Source organism: Oryx dammah, unplaced genomic scaffold, assembly GCF_014754425.2.
Source record: "Oryx dammah isolate SB20612 unplaced genomic scaffold, SCBI_Odam_1.1 HiC_scaffold_17, whole genome shotgun sequence".
Lineage (NCBI taxonomy): Eukaryota > Metazoa > Chordata > Mammalia > Artiodactyla > Bovidae > Oryx > Oryx dammah.
In genome coordinates this window covers 29,409,879-29,424,282 of record NW_024070201.1, presented here as the reverse complement: position 1 = coordinate 29,424,282, position 14,404 = coordinate 29,409,879, and positions in this window count along the sequence as shown.

Here is a 14,404-nt window from a genome sequence, read left to right as displayed (position 1 = left end):
CCAGACCCAGCCCCATTCCCCAGGGCACCAGAAGGCTGGGACATACCTAGCTTTCTAGTCGAGCTAGGCTTTGGAAGAATATCCAGCTAGTTAGGGTACTTCCCTGGTGGCTCAGACAGTAAAGCGTCTGTCTACAATGTGGGAGACCTGGGTTCGATCCCTGGGTTGGGAAGATCTGCTGGAGAAGGAAATGGCAATCCACTCCAGTACTATTGCCTGGAAAATCCCATGGACAGGGGAGCCTGGTAGGTTACAGTCCATGGGGTCGCAAAGAGTTGGACACAACTGAGCGACTTCACTTTCACTTTCACTTTAGGGTACTTCTGCCCAAACCTCAGCCCTCGCCCTCATCCCCTACCCATCTCCACCCTCAGCAGAGCAGAGGACCAGACCCTGGATGGCTTGGAGACAGGATTCATCTGAGAGGCTAAGGTCCTCCTGGGGTGTGCCCATCAGTGCCCTACCTCAACTATGGGACTAGATCTTAGATAGCTGGGTGGCCAGAGCTCCTCTCTGGAAATCATGGCAGCCTCTCTCCCATCCTCCTTACCTTACCCTCTGCAGATGGTTAAGGGAAAGAACTTGATGAATTGAAGGATTCGTTTACCCTCTCATGAAATCCATTCATTTGGCCACCCTGAGCCAGGCACTGTGCCACACTGTGATAGTCCCACCCAGAATCCCTGTTTTCAAAAAATTCAGATCCTCCAGGGTCTTAAACCATGCCATGCTAGCCACGGACTGAAGCAAATCTATGTGCAAAGTGCCATGGTTGCACTGAACAGGAAAGTCTAATTTTGTCTGGGAAGGTCTGAAAGGCTTGTAGATGAGGTCACATGTACCCTGGGGCTTGAAGGATGTGTAGTTCTCCAGACCAGAGGTATACTAAGAGTATTCCAGGCCAACTTGCAATTTAGCATCTTATATTCAGTTCAGTTCAGTTCAGTCGCTCAGTCGTGTCCGACTCTTTGCGACCCCATGAATCGCAGCACACCAGGCCTCCCTGTCCATCACCAACTCCTGGAGTTCACTCAAACTCATGTCCATCGAGTCGGTGATGCCATCCAGCCATCTCATCCTCTGTCGTCCCCTTCTCCTGCCCCCATTCCCTCCCAGCATTAGGGTCTTTTCCGATGAGTCAGCTCTTCGCATGAGGTGGCCAAAGTACTGGAGTTTCAACTTTAGCATCAGTCCTTCCAATGAACACCCAGGACTGATCTCCTTTAGAATGGACTGGTTGGACCTCCTTGCAGTCCAAGGGACTCTCAAGAGTCTTCTCCAACACCACAGTTCAAAAGCATCAATTCTTCAGCGCTCAGCTTTCTTCACAGTCCAACTCTCACATCCATACATGACCACTGGAAAAACCACAGCCTTGACTAGATGGACCTCTGTTGACAAAGTAATGTCTCTGCTTTTGAATATGCTATCTAGGTTGGTCATAACTTTCCTTCCAAGGAGCAAGCGTCTTTTAATTTCATGGCTGCAATCACCCTCTGCAGTGATCTTATATTAATTGTTCTAAAAGAGATCGTTCTAGTTCAATACGCTGATTCGGCACATGGAGAACTGAAGCCTAGAAAGGAAACTAAAGTTTGGCAACCAGACCGTCAGAAAGCATGTGCTGAACGTGCTAAAGGGCAAGATCATGTGTGGTAGGAGCAGGAGTCCAGCGGAAGGAGTAGCGCCAGGCACTAGTCTCAGTTCCCTGCCACCAGGGTAGTGTGAACACCCATGGGGCATAAACAGGGCTTTCAGAAGCCACGCTTGGTGTCAAGTGGAGCTGTCAAAGCCCGATAGGGCCCATGGGGACGACTTCCTAGAAGGAGCAAAGTGACTCTGCTCCCAATTCTGATGTAGTTTTTTATCCCACACCACAAAGCAAGCAACTCGATTCTAACAGAACCTACCCGGAGGTAGTATCAGATCTCACAAGCTGAGGGCTCAGCCTCAGAAGACTTCTCCTGCTTCAGGTGCCAGTCACAAGTCCAGATGGTTTCCCTGTGCTTTTGACCTACTGGCTAAGAAATCAGAGGTGCCCATGATTCCCTCCCTACCTTTGATTAATTTGCTAGAGCAGCCCATAGATTGAAGAAACTGGTTTACTCGCTGGATAACTGGTTTAGTGTAAAAGGATCCAAACTGGGAACAGCCAGATGGAAGAGGTGCAGGGGGCAAGGTGTACAGGAAGGGGTGTGGATGCTCCACACCCTCTCCAGGAAGTACCCTCTCCCAGCACAAAAAGTCCCTCCAAACCTGTCCTCTTGGGGTTTTATGGAGGCTTCATCACATAGGCATGATCAATTAACTTATTGGCCATTGGTGACTGAACTCAGTTTTCAGCCCCTCTCCCCTCCCCAGATGTCAGGGATGGGGCTGAAAATTCCCAGCCCCTAATTGCATGGTTGGTTCGCCTGGCAACCAATCCGGATCCTAGGTGCTTTCCCAAAGTCAACTCATTAACATGGACTCAAGTGTGGTTGAAAGGGGTGTCTTAAGAAAATCAAGACACTTTTATCACTCCTATTCCTTAGGAAATTCCAAAAGATTTAGGATTTGTACCAGGAACAGGATGAAGGTCAAATATATACTCCCTGTTATAAGTCATAATATCGCAAGTGGTATCTGTGTTGGTTTTGTGAAAAGAAACGCACACAGTTGGGTGGGAAAGTGGAGAGAAAGGGGCTCTGGGGAAGCTTGAAGAAAGCGCTCACAGCCAGACTCCTCAACAACCCCCTCTGCCCTGTCCCCATAGCCAGAGGCTGCTGGGGAGCAGCTCTTGGGCTCCACCTTAGTCCTGGCTTATAGGACCCCCAAACCTTACTTTGTCTGTTGATTGACAGTCCTGATGTCAGACCCTTGGTCAAATCCCATTCCCCCGACTCTCCACCATCAACTCCCAGATGAGAAACTGCAGGCACCACCTTCTCCCTCCCCTCCTCTCTGCCAGCCACTCCTCCCCCAGCTGGAGGGTGCCCTCCCTTCATTCCCTGGGGCCTCATCTACACTGGCCCCACTGGCCCAGGTGCATCCAAGCTCCTCTTGAGCTGGGAAACATCTAGGAATGGACTTGCTTGGCTCAGGAACCAGCCCCAGGGCATCATCAACACACATAACACAGGCTCCACTGAGCCAGAGAACTCAACCCTGGACACACAACCCAAATCACCTAGGGATTTTAAATATCAAATATCCAGGCCCCACCCCAGGCCAGTAGGATCAAAGCTCTGGAGTGGGGCCCAGACAGGTATATTTTCAACAAACACCCAAGAGGTCCAATGGACAGCCAGATTCAGAGCCCCTAGTGTAGAGGCAGAGGTTGTCTGAGGTGTCAACCATGAGGAAGAGGCAACTCTTAAGAAACTGGGACTGAAGGGTGGGGAGGTGGGCACGTTGGTGCGTTGAGGCACAGAAGAGTCTGAGTACCAAATGTGCTATGTACCATCATCATCATCAGTCACCTTCATCATCCTCATCCTCATCCCGCCTGAGATGGGATCCAGGTGACAGTGGCTGCAACAGAGGCCAGTCCCTGGAGGAAACTGAGGAGCCAGGATGGAGCTGTGCTTGTAATGCTAACAAAGCAGATTTTCTGGTTTCAGAACATTACTGAACCCTTGGCCTCTGGGCACCTGTCAGAAAGCAAAGTGGGATTCTGAAAGCCCAGGCAGGCAGGCAGTCCTGCAGGTCCATCCCAAATGGAGACCTTGCTCCATAGTGTTACCACCTTAGAAGAAGTGACTGAAGTTTATGAAGAAAAGTAACAGTCGCCTGAGGGCCCTGTGAACAGATGAGGGAGGGCTCTCCGAGAGAGGTGCGGGGGGAGGCAGCACATCTGTACCCCAGGAGCCCTTTCCTCTCTGCCGAGGACTGGCTGGAGGACGACCCCCCCCCCCCCGCCCCCCGGAGCCTTCTCTGAGCAAGATGTTCTAGTCCACAGGGAACACAGGCCTTGGGGGAGATGACTGACTCAGGCTGACTGCAGGCTGGGGCGCCCTCAGCCTGAACTCCTCGCACACACTGTCCCCTCAGTTAGTGGCCAGCTCATCTCCAGGGGACCTTCAGCCGCAAGAGAGCCTCCATGGATGAGAAAAGAGTCAGCAAGTGATGGAACCACACCAGCTGCCTCCCCACCAGGCTGCACGCCCTTGGGGGCAGGCATCCTGACTTATCCATCCCTAGCACCCATCCCAGGGAGGGCAGAGCAGGTGGTCAATAAACATTTAACAAACTGAACTCATCCGAGTGAGAGTCAAGAGACTTTGCAGGGGGCATGGCCCGAACTCTCCGAGGCAGGGCTGTCCCCAAGCATCCCTGGTGCCTCTAAAGATGGGCAGCTCACTACCTCTGGAGCTAAGCCCCACCATCAGAGGGCCACTTTTATATTCAGATGAAATTTCCCTCCCCTAAATTTTACCCATTAGTCTAGGTATTTCCCAGAGAAGATACACAGCCTGGCCTTCCTAGGACAGTCCTTCACTTCTCAGTTGGCTCAGAGGTAAAGAACCCACCTGCCGATGCAGGAGACCCGGGTTCAATCCCTGGGTCGGGAAGATCCCCTGGAGGAGGGCATGGCAACCCACTCCAGTATTCTTGCCAGAGAAATCCCTTGGACAGAGGAACTTAGCGGGCTATAGTCCATGGGGTCGCAAAGATTTGCACACGACTGAGAGGCTAAACAACAACAACAACTGGCCAAACCTCATTTTCGTAGGTTTCTTCCTCTGCTCTAGGCATCAGGCCACTTCGCAACACATCTGTTAGGAACCCAGACTCAGGAGTCAGGCAAACCTGGGTTCAAGTCTTGGCTGAGTTGACCAACAGCTTTGAGAAAGTATTATTACAATGCCCAGCACAAAGAAAGTCTCAAACCTGCATCAAAAATGCCTGTGATCTTTGAAATTTGGGCGGTCATAGCGTATCTACCTATAAACGTTCATTGATTGTAACAAATACACAACTCTGGTGTGGGATTTAGGTAGCAGTGGCTGTGAATATTTGAGGGGCAGGGGGATATATGGGAAGCCTCTGTATCTTTCCCTCAATTTTGCCAGAAACCTAAAACTGCTCTAAAAAACAGCCTTTAAAAAAAAAAAAAATCCCAGCTACTCCAGCTGTTCCTAAAAAAAAAAAAAAAAAAACCATTCCTGGCTCCCTCCCATTCTGAGGGCCAGGGCATAAATCCGGTTTCCTGGAACTGATCTGACCAGCAGGGCATGGGGCGGAGGAGTAGGGGGTTATCTGCACATCTTCCCTGAACCTGGTCTCCTCTCTCTTGCTCTGTGGGCACAGCCGACCCGGCTGACCTCATGGTGGTGGCATGGACCACAGAGGGGCTTCATTCTGGTGGTTAAATCTCTGGATGGATGGTGGGTAGATGGATGAGTAAGCCTGTGAGTCTTTTTTGGTGTGCTGCCTCTAAGCAGATCTCTCTCCCCCTGTGCTTGGGCTGTCTATTTTTTTTCCCCTAAATGTGGTGATTTTCATGTATCTCTGCTGTGTTTTATCTTAATGACAGAGGCGGCATTTCAGCCTGTTGTGATCCTTTCAGATGCTGGTTCTATCATCAGTTTAGTTCACAGCAGACATTTATTGAAAACCTGGTGAAAGGAAAGAGGCAGGGCTTTAAGGTCCGCTGACCTCAATTTAATCCCTAGTTCTACCACTAGTGGGCTGTGTGGACCTTGGGCAAGTCGCTTGCCTTCCCTGGACTTTATTTCTTAATCCAGGTGGACAGAATTCTGGGATAAATAAAGAGAGCTGTATATAGAGAAAGTTCGTTGTAAAGTAGATAACAGTGGCACCCACCACAGAGGGCTGCTGTAGGGATTAAAGGAGAATCATCCTTTGGGTTTCCCTGGGGGCTCAGATGGTAAAGTATCTGCCTACAGGGCAGGAGACCCAGGTTTGATCCCTGGATTGGGAAGATCCCCTGGAGAAGGTCATGACAAGTATTCTTGCCTGGATAATTCCATGGACAGAGGAGCCTTGCAGGGGGGTCTATGGGGTCGCAAAGAGTCAGACACAGCTAAGCAGCTAACACTTTCACATCCTTGTAAAGTACTTAACACAATGCCAGGAACAGAGTGAGTGCTCAGTTAAGCTAGGATAATATTAGCTCTTACTATTATTTTTACCACTGAGCGTCTTCCCTAAGCAGCAGCAAACTGCAGCAGGGAAACAGAACCTGTCATGGAAACTTCAGGCATTAGGATTCTCACCAAGTCCAGGTAGAATCCCAGCTATACGCCTTCCTGGCTATGGGGTGACCACTGAGTTTCTTCCTCCCTGATTTGCATCATCTTACATGACTAGCCACTAGCTGGTGGGAGGGACACAGGCGTGGAGGGACTGTGATGTGTCCCTCACGACCGTGGCCTTGGTGGGGATCCCTGTGCTAAGACATCTCTTGGTGGTGGGGAACTGGGGCCAGCTGCGGGAACATGAGGCCACATTTTCTCCAGAGCAGGCTTTTTGATCCCTGGGTCAGGAAGACTCCCTGGAGGAGGACGTGGCAACCAACCCACTCCAGTGTTCTTGCCTGGGAAATCCCATGAACAGAGGAGCCTGGCAAGGTGTAGTCCATGGGGTTGCAAAAGAGCAGGAACAATTTAGTGACTAAACAACAACAAATTCTTAGCTTTAAAAAATGTTTATTGAAGATGACAAATAGTATAGTGTCAAATCTTTTTTTTTTTAAGCCCTGGTCTAGAATGCGTCAGCAAGGTGGTGTCTGGGGTTGAGCCTGGGTGTGTCCTATTTTCTTTGAGCTCTTCATATTATTTTATATATTTATTTATTTTTGGACACGAACCCTGCAGTGGAAGCATGGAGTCTTGACCACTGGACCACCAGGGAATTCCCAAAGTGTCAAATCCTAAGGGAACAGCTTTATATGTATACATCCATGTCATATATGGGCTTACCTGGTGGCTCAGAAGGTAAAGCATCCGCCTGCAATGCGGGAGGCCTGGGTTTGATCCCCGTGTTGAGAAGATTCCCTGGGGGAGGGCATGGCAACCCACTCAAGAATTCTTGCCTGGAAGAATCTCATGGACAGAGGAGCCTGGCAAGGCAGCAGTCCATGGGGTTGCAAAGAGACAGACATGACATATCATATATAAACACCCTTGTCGGATCAAGTCACAGAGGCTCGCTCTAGCTCCCTCCCAGGCAACACCCCCATTCTGGAACTTCACATAAATGGAATATACAGAGTGTGTGCTTACTTGTGTGTCTGTGTTCCTTCCCTCAGTCCAGCATCTGTGAGATGTACCTGTGTGATGTGTTTTTCCTGGCTGTGTGATATTCCATTGTGTGAATGTGCTACAAGGTAGCCCTCTATTCTGACCTTAGTGGTTATACATGTGGTTTCCAGTTTGGGGCAATTATGAGTAAAATTACTATAAAGAAACTTGCATGCAACTTTGGGGCACTTACTCATTTCTCTTTTGTGTGTGCAAGAGCGGAATTAGGATTAGTACGTGCATGTGTGCCAAGTCACATCAGTTGTGTCCCACTCTTTTCAACCCAAAGGTCTGTAGCCCATGGCTCCTCTGTCCACGGGATTCTCCAGGCAAGAATACTGGAGTGGGTTGCCATGCCGTCCTCCAGGGGATCTTCCCAACCCAAGGACTGAATCTGTGTCTCCTGAGGCTCCTGCATTGCCGGCAGATTCTTTCCCCCTGAGCCACCGGGGAAGCCCACTAGGATTAGCGGATACAGCCAGCTTTCCAAAATGGTTGTGCCAACGTATGCTCCAGTGTAAGAGGGTTCTGATGTCCCCACCTCCTTGCCCATACTTGATATCATCTTGTCCTTCTAGATTTAGCCATCTGCCAAGGGCATAGTGGTATCTCATTGTGATTTTAATTTGAATTTCCCTGAAGACTAAGGATGTCGACACTTCCATAAGACTATCAGAGATTTGGAGTTTTGTAAGGATCCTTGACTTAAAAAAAATTGTTTTAATAAATTATCATGCATTCTCTGGAGGGTCCATCCAGCCACACTGTGGTCCTCTGAGGTCGGGTCCCTGTTTTGGGTTCCTAGGAGGCACTGGGGAGTGAGGACAGGATGAGTAGATCCAGAGGAGGAGGAAGAAAGGAGAAGTCCCAGAGCAGCAGGGGAAAGGGCCAGGAATCAGGAATTCTGACACAAGACACAAAGCAACGCCCTGTGACTGGAATGAGCTGTTGAAGGGTCGTGATGATGCCGCCAGGTGGAATGAGTTGAGAGACCTTCCTTGCTCCACACAATCGATTCATAAGCAATGCAGATTTCCTGGAGTTTCACCAAAAAGGAGGCAGGGGACCATGAGCCACACCCAGATGGGCTTTTCACTGATGACTATAATGGGCTGGCATGGAAGTGCAGGTGGTCAGGGCTGGACCACAAGCAGGAGGCAGGGAACTTGCTAGAAAGATGCCTGGACTAGCAGCCAGGAGGCTGAGCTCTGCTTCCTCTTTCTGCCGCTTCTCACAGAGTGACCTTGAGCAACACCCTTCACCTCTCTGATTCCAACACTTTATACACATGGAACAAGGAGCGGGGGAGATGGGAGCTTGGTGGCCTCTCCTGGGCAATCCCTGCAGATAAAGCCGGGCTGGGATGACAGGTCCCCGGCAGCCCCAACAGTGATGAATCACTGTGCCCCGTTCCGTCGCTTCTATCCACTGTAACTGATTTTGAGGCCAGGTGTCTGGGGTGGTATTGGGCAGGGGCAGCTTCCAGAAGAGTCTGGCTCGCTGTGGTAGGGGGAACATGGAGGAGTGTAGGCAGTAGCCCCCTCACTGGTGAGAATAACCCCTGCCACCCTCTTCTGCAGAGAAGTGACGGATCTGCTCTGCTAGTAGAGATCCAAGCCTCCACAAAAGCTGAGTAGAGAAGGTGTCCCCACCGGGAATGGGCTCCCCATGTCTCCTCTGACAGCACATTTAGGGGGTACAGTGAAGTCGCTCAGTCGTGTCCAACTCTTTGCGACCCCATGGACTGTAGCCTACCAGGCTCCTCTGTCCATGGGATTTTCCAGGCAATAGTCCTGGAGTGGATTGCCATTTCCTTCTCCAGGGGATCTTCCCAACCCAGGGATCAAACCCAGGTCTCCTGCATTGTAGAGAGATGCTTTACCGTCTGAGCCACCAGGGAAGTCACTTAGGGAGTACCAGCTGCTATCTCTATCTCCAGGGTTTTCCTACGAAGTTCACCCTAGGAAGATTTGGAGTTTTGATCAATGATAAGTGTGAGTCCCTTATATTCAGATCTTTCAGGAGACATCACAGGCTTGCAAGGGAACTGCAGTCTAAAGCTGGTTGGGACTGTTCCTCCTGCAGGCTCTGAGGAAAAGCGGTGCACAGGGCCTCCCTGCCTGGGAAGGCTCACCCTCCAACACCCGCTGCCTCCTCTTGTGCATTTCCTGCCATCACACCCCAGGGATCAGCCTCTCCTTCCGAGCCTGGGTCCCCGAGTGCCCCGCCATGTGCCCTATCCCACTGCCCCTACAGCACAACTTATGCTGATTCCAAGCAAGACATCTATCTACCTACTTGAGAATTACAGACCATGAGAACCAGAGCGACCTCAAAGATCATTTGCCCCAACCCACAAATGGCTACACTGAGTCCCAGAAAGTTAACAACAGTAAGAATTCGTCACATTTATATAATCTTTGGAAATTACAAAGTGAATGGAGATCTTTTAATAATAGCTAAGACTTATCACTAAGTGAGTGCCAGGCACTGTTTAAATTACTTTAGGGTATTAAATCCTTACCTCAGATTTAGAATTACTATTACCATTATTACCAGGGAAATGAAGAGAGTTACCGAAAGTCATAGAACTTGCTGGTGGGGAGCTGGGCTTCACATCCAGTCAGTCTGGCCTCGGAGGCCACTGAACTATCCTGCCCACAGTCTGTCCTAAAGGGCAGAGCCATGTCCTGACCACAGAGCACAGAAGGGGTCACACCAGCCTAACTTCTGGGGGGATTGTGGGCCTGACACAGGTTTCAGTACACAAAGCAGCAAGAGTCCCAGGTGGGGTCCACCGAGCTTGCGGGAACCATGCCTGGGAGCAGATGGAGTCATCAGAGGCAGGCAGGGCTCATGCAAAAAGATTTCCTAGAAAAGATGGTATCAGAGGCAACATTGTAAAATGGAAGTGACCTGAAGTTGTAGAATATCCAGCATAGGGAGGATCTCCAGATAAATGTTTGTAGCAAGAATCAACTAGACTAGACCAAGAGCCTTGGGCAGCTGGAAGGAAGTTGGCATCCCAGGATCCTTGCAGCCAGCTGGGGAGATAAGCAAGAGGCTTCATTTAACTAACGATTAACCAGATGCCCAGAGAGGCTAAATGTCTGCCCCACAGTCACACAGGTGGTAGGTAGTAGACTCATAACTTGGACCTAGGCCTTCTGACTCCAAGTTGAGAGCTGTTTGCTCTATACTGAACCTCCCCTTAATAAGAAACAAAATCAGGATTTCCCTGGTGGTCCAGTGGTTAAGAATCTGCCTTGCAAAGCAGGGATACGGGTTCCATCCCTGGTCAGGGAGCCACGATCCCACCTGCCTCAGGGCAACTAAGCCCATGAGGCACAACTAGAGAGAAGCCTGGGTGACACAGCTACTGAGCCTGCAGGCTACAACTAGAGAGTCACAGCTGGAGAGTCCATGTGCCACAGTGAGAGATCCCACATGCTACAACCAAGACCTGACCCAGCCAGATAAATAAATAAAGAGAGAGAGAGGAGACAAAATGCCACCAGGGCCATAGTTTTACGCCAGCTTATAACTTACAAAATGCTGGAACATACATGATCCTCTTTGAGGTTATTCTGGATTCCTGAAGCCCAGCCTAGGTGCATGCAAACATAGGTGGATGGGCCCAGTTTGGGAGTCATGTAGGCCCAGGTTCAGTCACCAAACCTGTCTCTTGAGAGCTTGGTGATTTGGGGCAAGTGGAATGAATTGGAGACAATAAGACCTACTATGAGGGCAGGTGCTAGGATGCCTGTGGCCCATGCACAGGAAATCCCATCCCACACTGCCCCCAACCCACACCCCCCCATGCCCCCACCCAGATGCCCATGCCCCATCCAAGTCTGACTTCTTCCAATATTTCTCCCAAGAAGGACCCAGAGTGCAGGTGTAACCATTTTTTTTTTCCTCTCCAGTTTGTTTTCCCCTCAACTTGAGAGATGTGAACAAATTAAATCTTCTCTCTGAGTCTTCCCATAGTGCTGCTCAGAGAACTTGCCAGAACTAAGCTACCCCACTCCTTCTCTGGCTTCCAGGTGGCGCTAGTACTAAAGAACCCACCTGCCAAAGCAGGAGACATAAGGGATGTAGGTTCAGTCTCTGGGTTGAGTAGATCCCCTGGAGGAGGTCATGGCAACCCACTCCAGTATTCTTGCCTGGAGAATCCCCATGGACAGAGGAGCCTGGTGGGCTACAGTTTATAAGGTCAAACAGAGTCAGACACGAAAAGCAACTCTGCACACACCCACTCACTCTTTCGCCCCTCTGCAGAGGTGTCCAGATTTCCAACGCCCTCCAGATTTCCGAAGCCTTCGGCACCACGACTCCCAACCCCAGAGCAGTGGAACTCATCCTCTCCCCTGCCCAATGCACACCCTCTGAGAACCTGAGCTCCTCCTGAGCAGGTGCAACTGTGCCTTCCACCTTGAGAAGACCCAGAGAAGCCCCATTGAATTTCATGGCATTTTAGCATAAGAATTTCCATATCTAAATCCCCTGATTTCAATGACTGCAGACAGCGCTGGGATTACTGTCAATACACACTTGATTTGGGGGATTTGCCACAAGGAGAGGGCCCCTGCCCAGGATGGACAGACAGCTAGACCATCAATACCCCTGACTCCCAGGGAGACAGAGACAGCCCCTTAGCTTCTGGTTCTTTTGCTTCCAGAATCTAGCCTTTTCACGTCCCCTTCCCCTTGCAGCCCCACCTGGCAGCCTCCAGCACCCCCAGTCTATCTGGCTAAGGTGTCCCTGTAGAGACTCTTCTGCTTGCCCTGCTGAGTCCCCCTGAACTCCAGAATCACCTCTAGCTATCTCCTATGTACCCTGCAAAAATGGTCCAGCCTGGAGGGAGATGCAGGTGGGTGGGATAGGCACCTCTGAGAGACAAAATGGGGAAGGAACCACAGGCAGATCAGCTCTGCCCCGGTAGCTCAAAACATGGATCCCAGCAAATGCGGTCACCACCTCCCTGTGACTTTGGGAAAAGCCACTTCTCTCCAGCCTCTCAGTTTCCTCATCTATAAAGCTGTGGTATCCATCCTTGCTCTATTTCCTAAGACTACATGAAAGACACAAAAATGCAAGCAAAAGCCCTTTTGTAAACCATGACGTTCTGGGCCGAAGTGAAGGATCACCATTATGTATTGAGCTTCCAAGGCCATTCCCCACGGAGGAGACGTCAAGGCCCTGCTAGAATACCTCCAGTGACAGACCTCACTTCCTCCCAGGGCAGCCCATGTCTCCTGCTAGCAGTGCTGACCTTCAGAGATTTCTAGCAGGTCTGTGGCTAGACTGTAAATTACACTAGGAAAAGAAGTCGGTCCTCCATGATCTCGACCATCCTGTGTTTTTATATTTCCTGTTCTTCTAATTTTCCTAGTGGCACTCCTTTTGAAAATTGCTCATCTTGTCCCAGATGAAATAGAGTGGAAGGAGTCTCTCTTCATAGGTAGTGACTGTTGTGGCAGGAAATTTAGGGCAGGGGGTTTGGGCTGTGAGGACCCTTCCCCCAAAAGAGCCAGAGCATGTTGAAAGGGAGACCAGGAGGGGAAGAACTTGAAAGGGTTGGAGGGGCAAGCCCTTCCCCAGCCAACCCTCAAATCATGCAGGTGAAGTCCTGAGCTTTGTAGGTAGGTAAGGGTCCTTTTCCCTGGAGAAGGGCATGGCAGCCCATGCCAGTATTCTTGCCTGGAGAATCCCATGGACAAAGGAGCCTTTGCCACGGTCCATGGTGTGGCAAAGAATTGACCATGACTGAAGAGACTTAGCATGTACGTATGCAAGTGTCCCTTAGGGCACCCACCAAGACTGGGAGGAGAGATTGGTCCCCAAAACAGAGAGCTAGGGCTTGGACAAGAGGCTGTCTCTGAGACTGGAGCAGTGTGTATGTTAGGGTGGGGGAGGGGCAATCAGGCTGCAGCTCCACCCACCACTGGCACCCGGACCACGCCTGGTGGCTCAGCCTGCTCTGGAATCCACAGACTATTGTAGCCTTCAGTCCAACCCCCGGTTCCCTAGGGATTGTCTCAACTGCCCTTGACCTCACATTTTTCTATTCCATGCAGAGATCTGATATCACTGAGCCACAGTGGGGCAGGGTCAGACTTGGCTGCTTTAAGGCTGTCACTGGCGCCATCTCACCCCAACCCCAGGGAGGCAGGCCATAGATGTAAGGGCTGCAAGCAGGCTAGAAGAGAGAGGAGGCTCCCTCGGGGCCACCCTGGCCCACTGATCGCCCCCCACCTGAAGGAACAGCAGAGGCTCCATCAGTGCAGGAAGTCAGGTGGCTGGGGAGCCTGGCTGAGACCTCAGGTGACCCCAACCCCAAGCCAGTGAGGTTTGCTTTCCCTGCGAGCAAAGCCTGGTGGGGGTGGGGGGGTGGGTGGCCTTACTCTACCCAGCTCTCCTGCTGCTGGGCGCTGGACCGGGTCTCCAGAGGGATCTACTGGGGCTGGAAGAATCCGGAGCTCACCTCAGGCAGCTGGTCCCTCCAGTGCCATCCAGACAAAGGAGAGAACCAGCATTGTGCTTCAGAGCTGGAAGACTGAGGATACCGCTGTTGCTACAGCACTACGATTCATATGGGTGGCTCCAAGCCAGGAGTTCCACGTGCGCTGTCTCACGTGTTTCCACCATTTCCCCATTTCACAGAGGAAAAGACCGAGCTCAGAACAGCATTATTAGAAATACTGGAGCATCCAGGCCACTGTTTTCCCTACTGCCTGTTCCGCCTTCTCAGATGCGGCCTTCTTTCTCCTTCAAAGCAGCCCTTTGTGAGAAGGGGAGGGAGGGAGGAGTTAGGAGCTGGTGAGGGGAGAAGGCACCAGGGAGTTGGGAGGGAGTGTCCGCATAAAGTGTGTGTGACAGACAAACTGCTTCCCTGTGCCCCTCAGCCCTCCCCACCTGGCTGGGCAGTAGCTGTGCTCATCTTCCTCCCTCCGCGAGGGCTAGAGGTCAGCTCCCTGCCTGGCAGGGTCCCCGACAGGGAGATGGCCTCTCTCCCCGCAGGAATGTGTGTGAAATCCCAGTAACTCTCTCCAGCTGGGCCTGACTTTGGAGGGGGCTTCAGGAGCAAACCCTATGGTGAGGGGCTGGCTCCTGGGAAAGTTAGCTGCCCCCCACCTTCCCCCACCCCCCGCTCC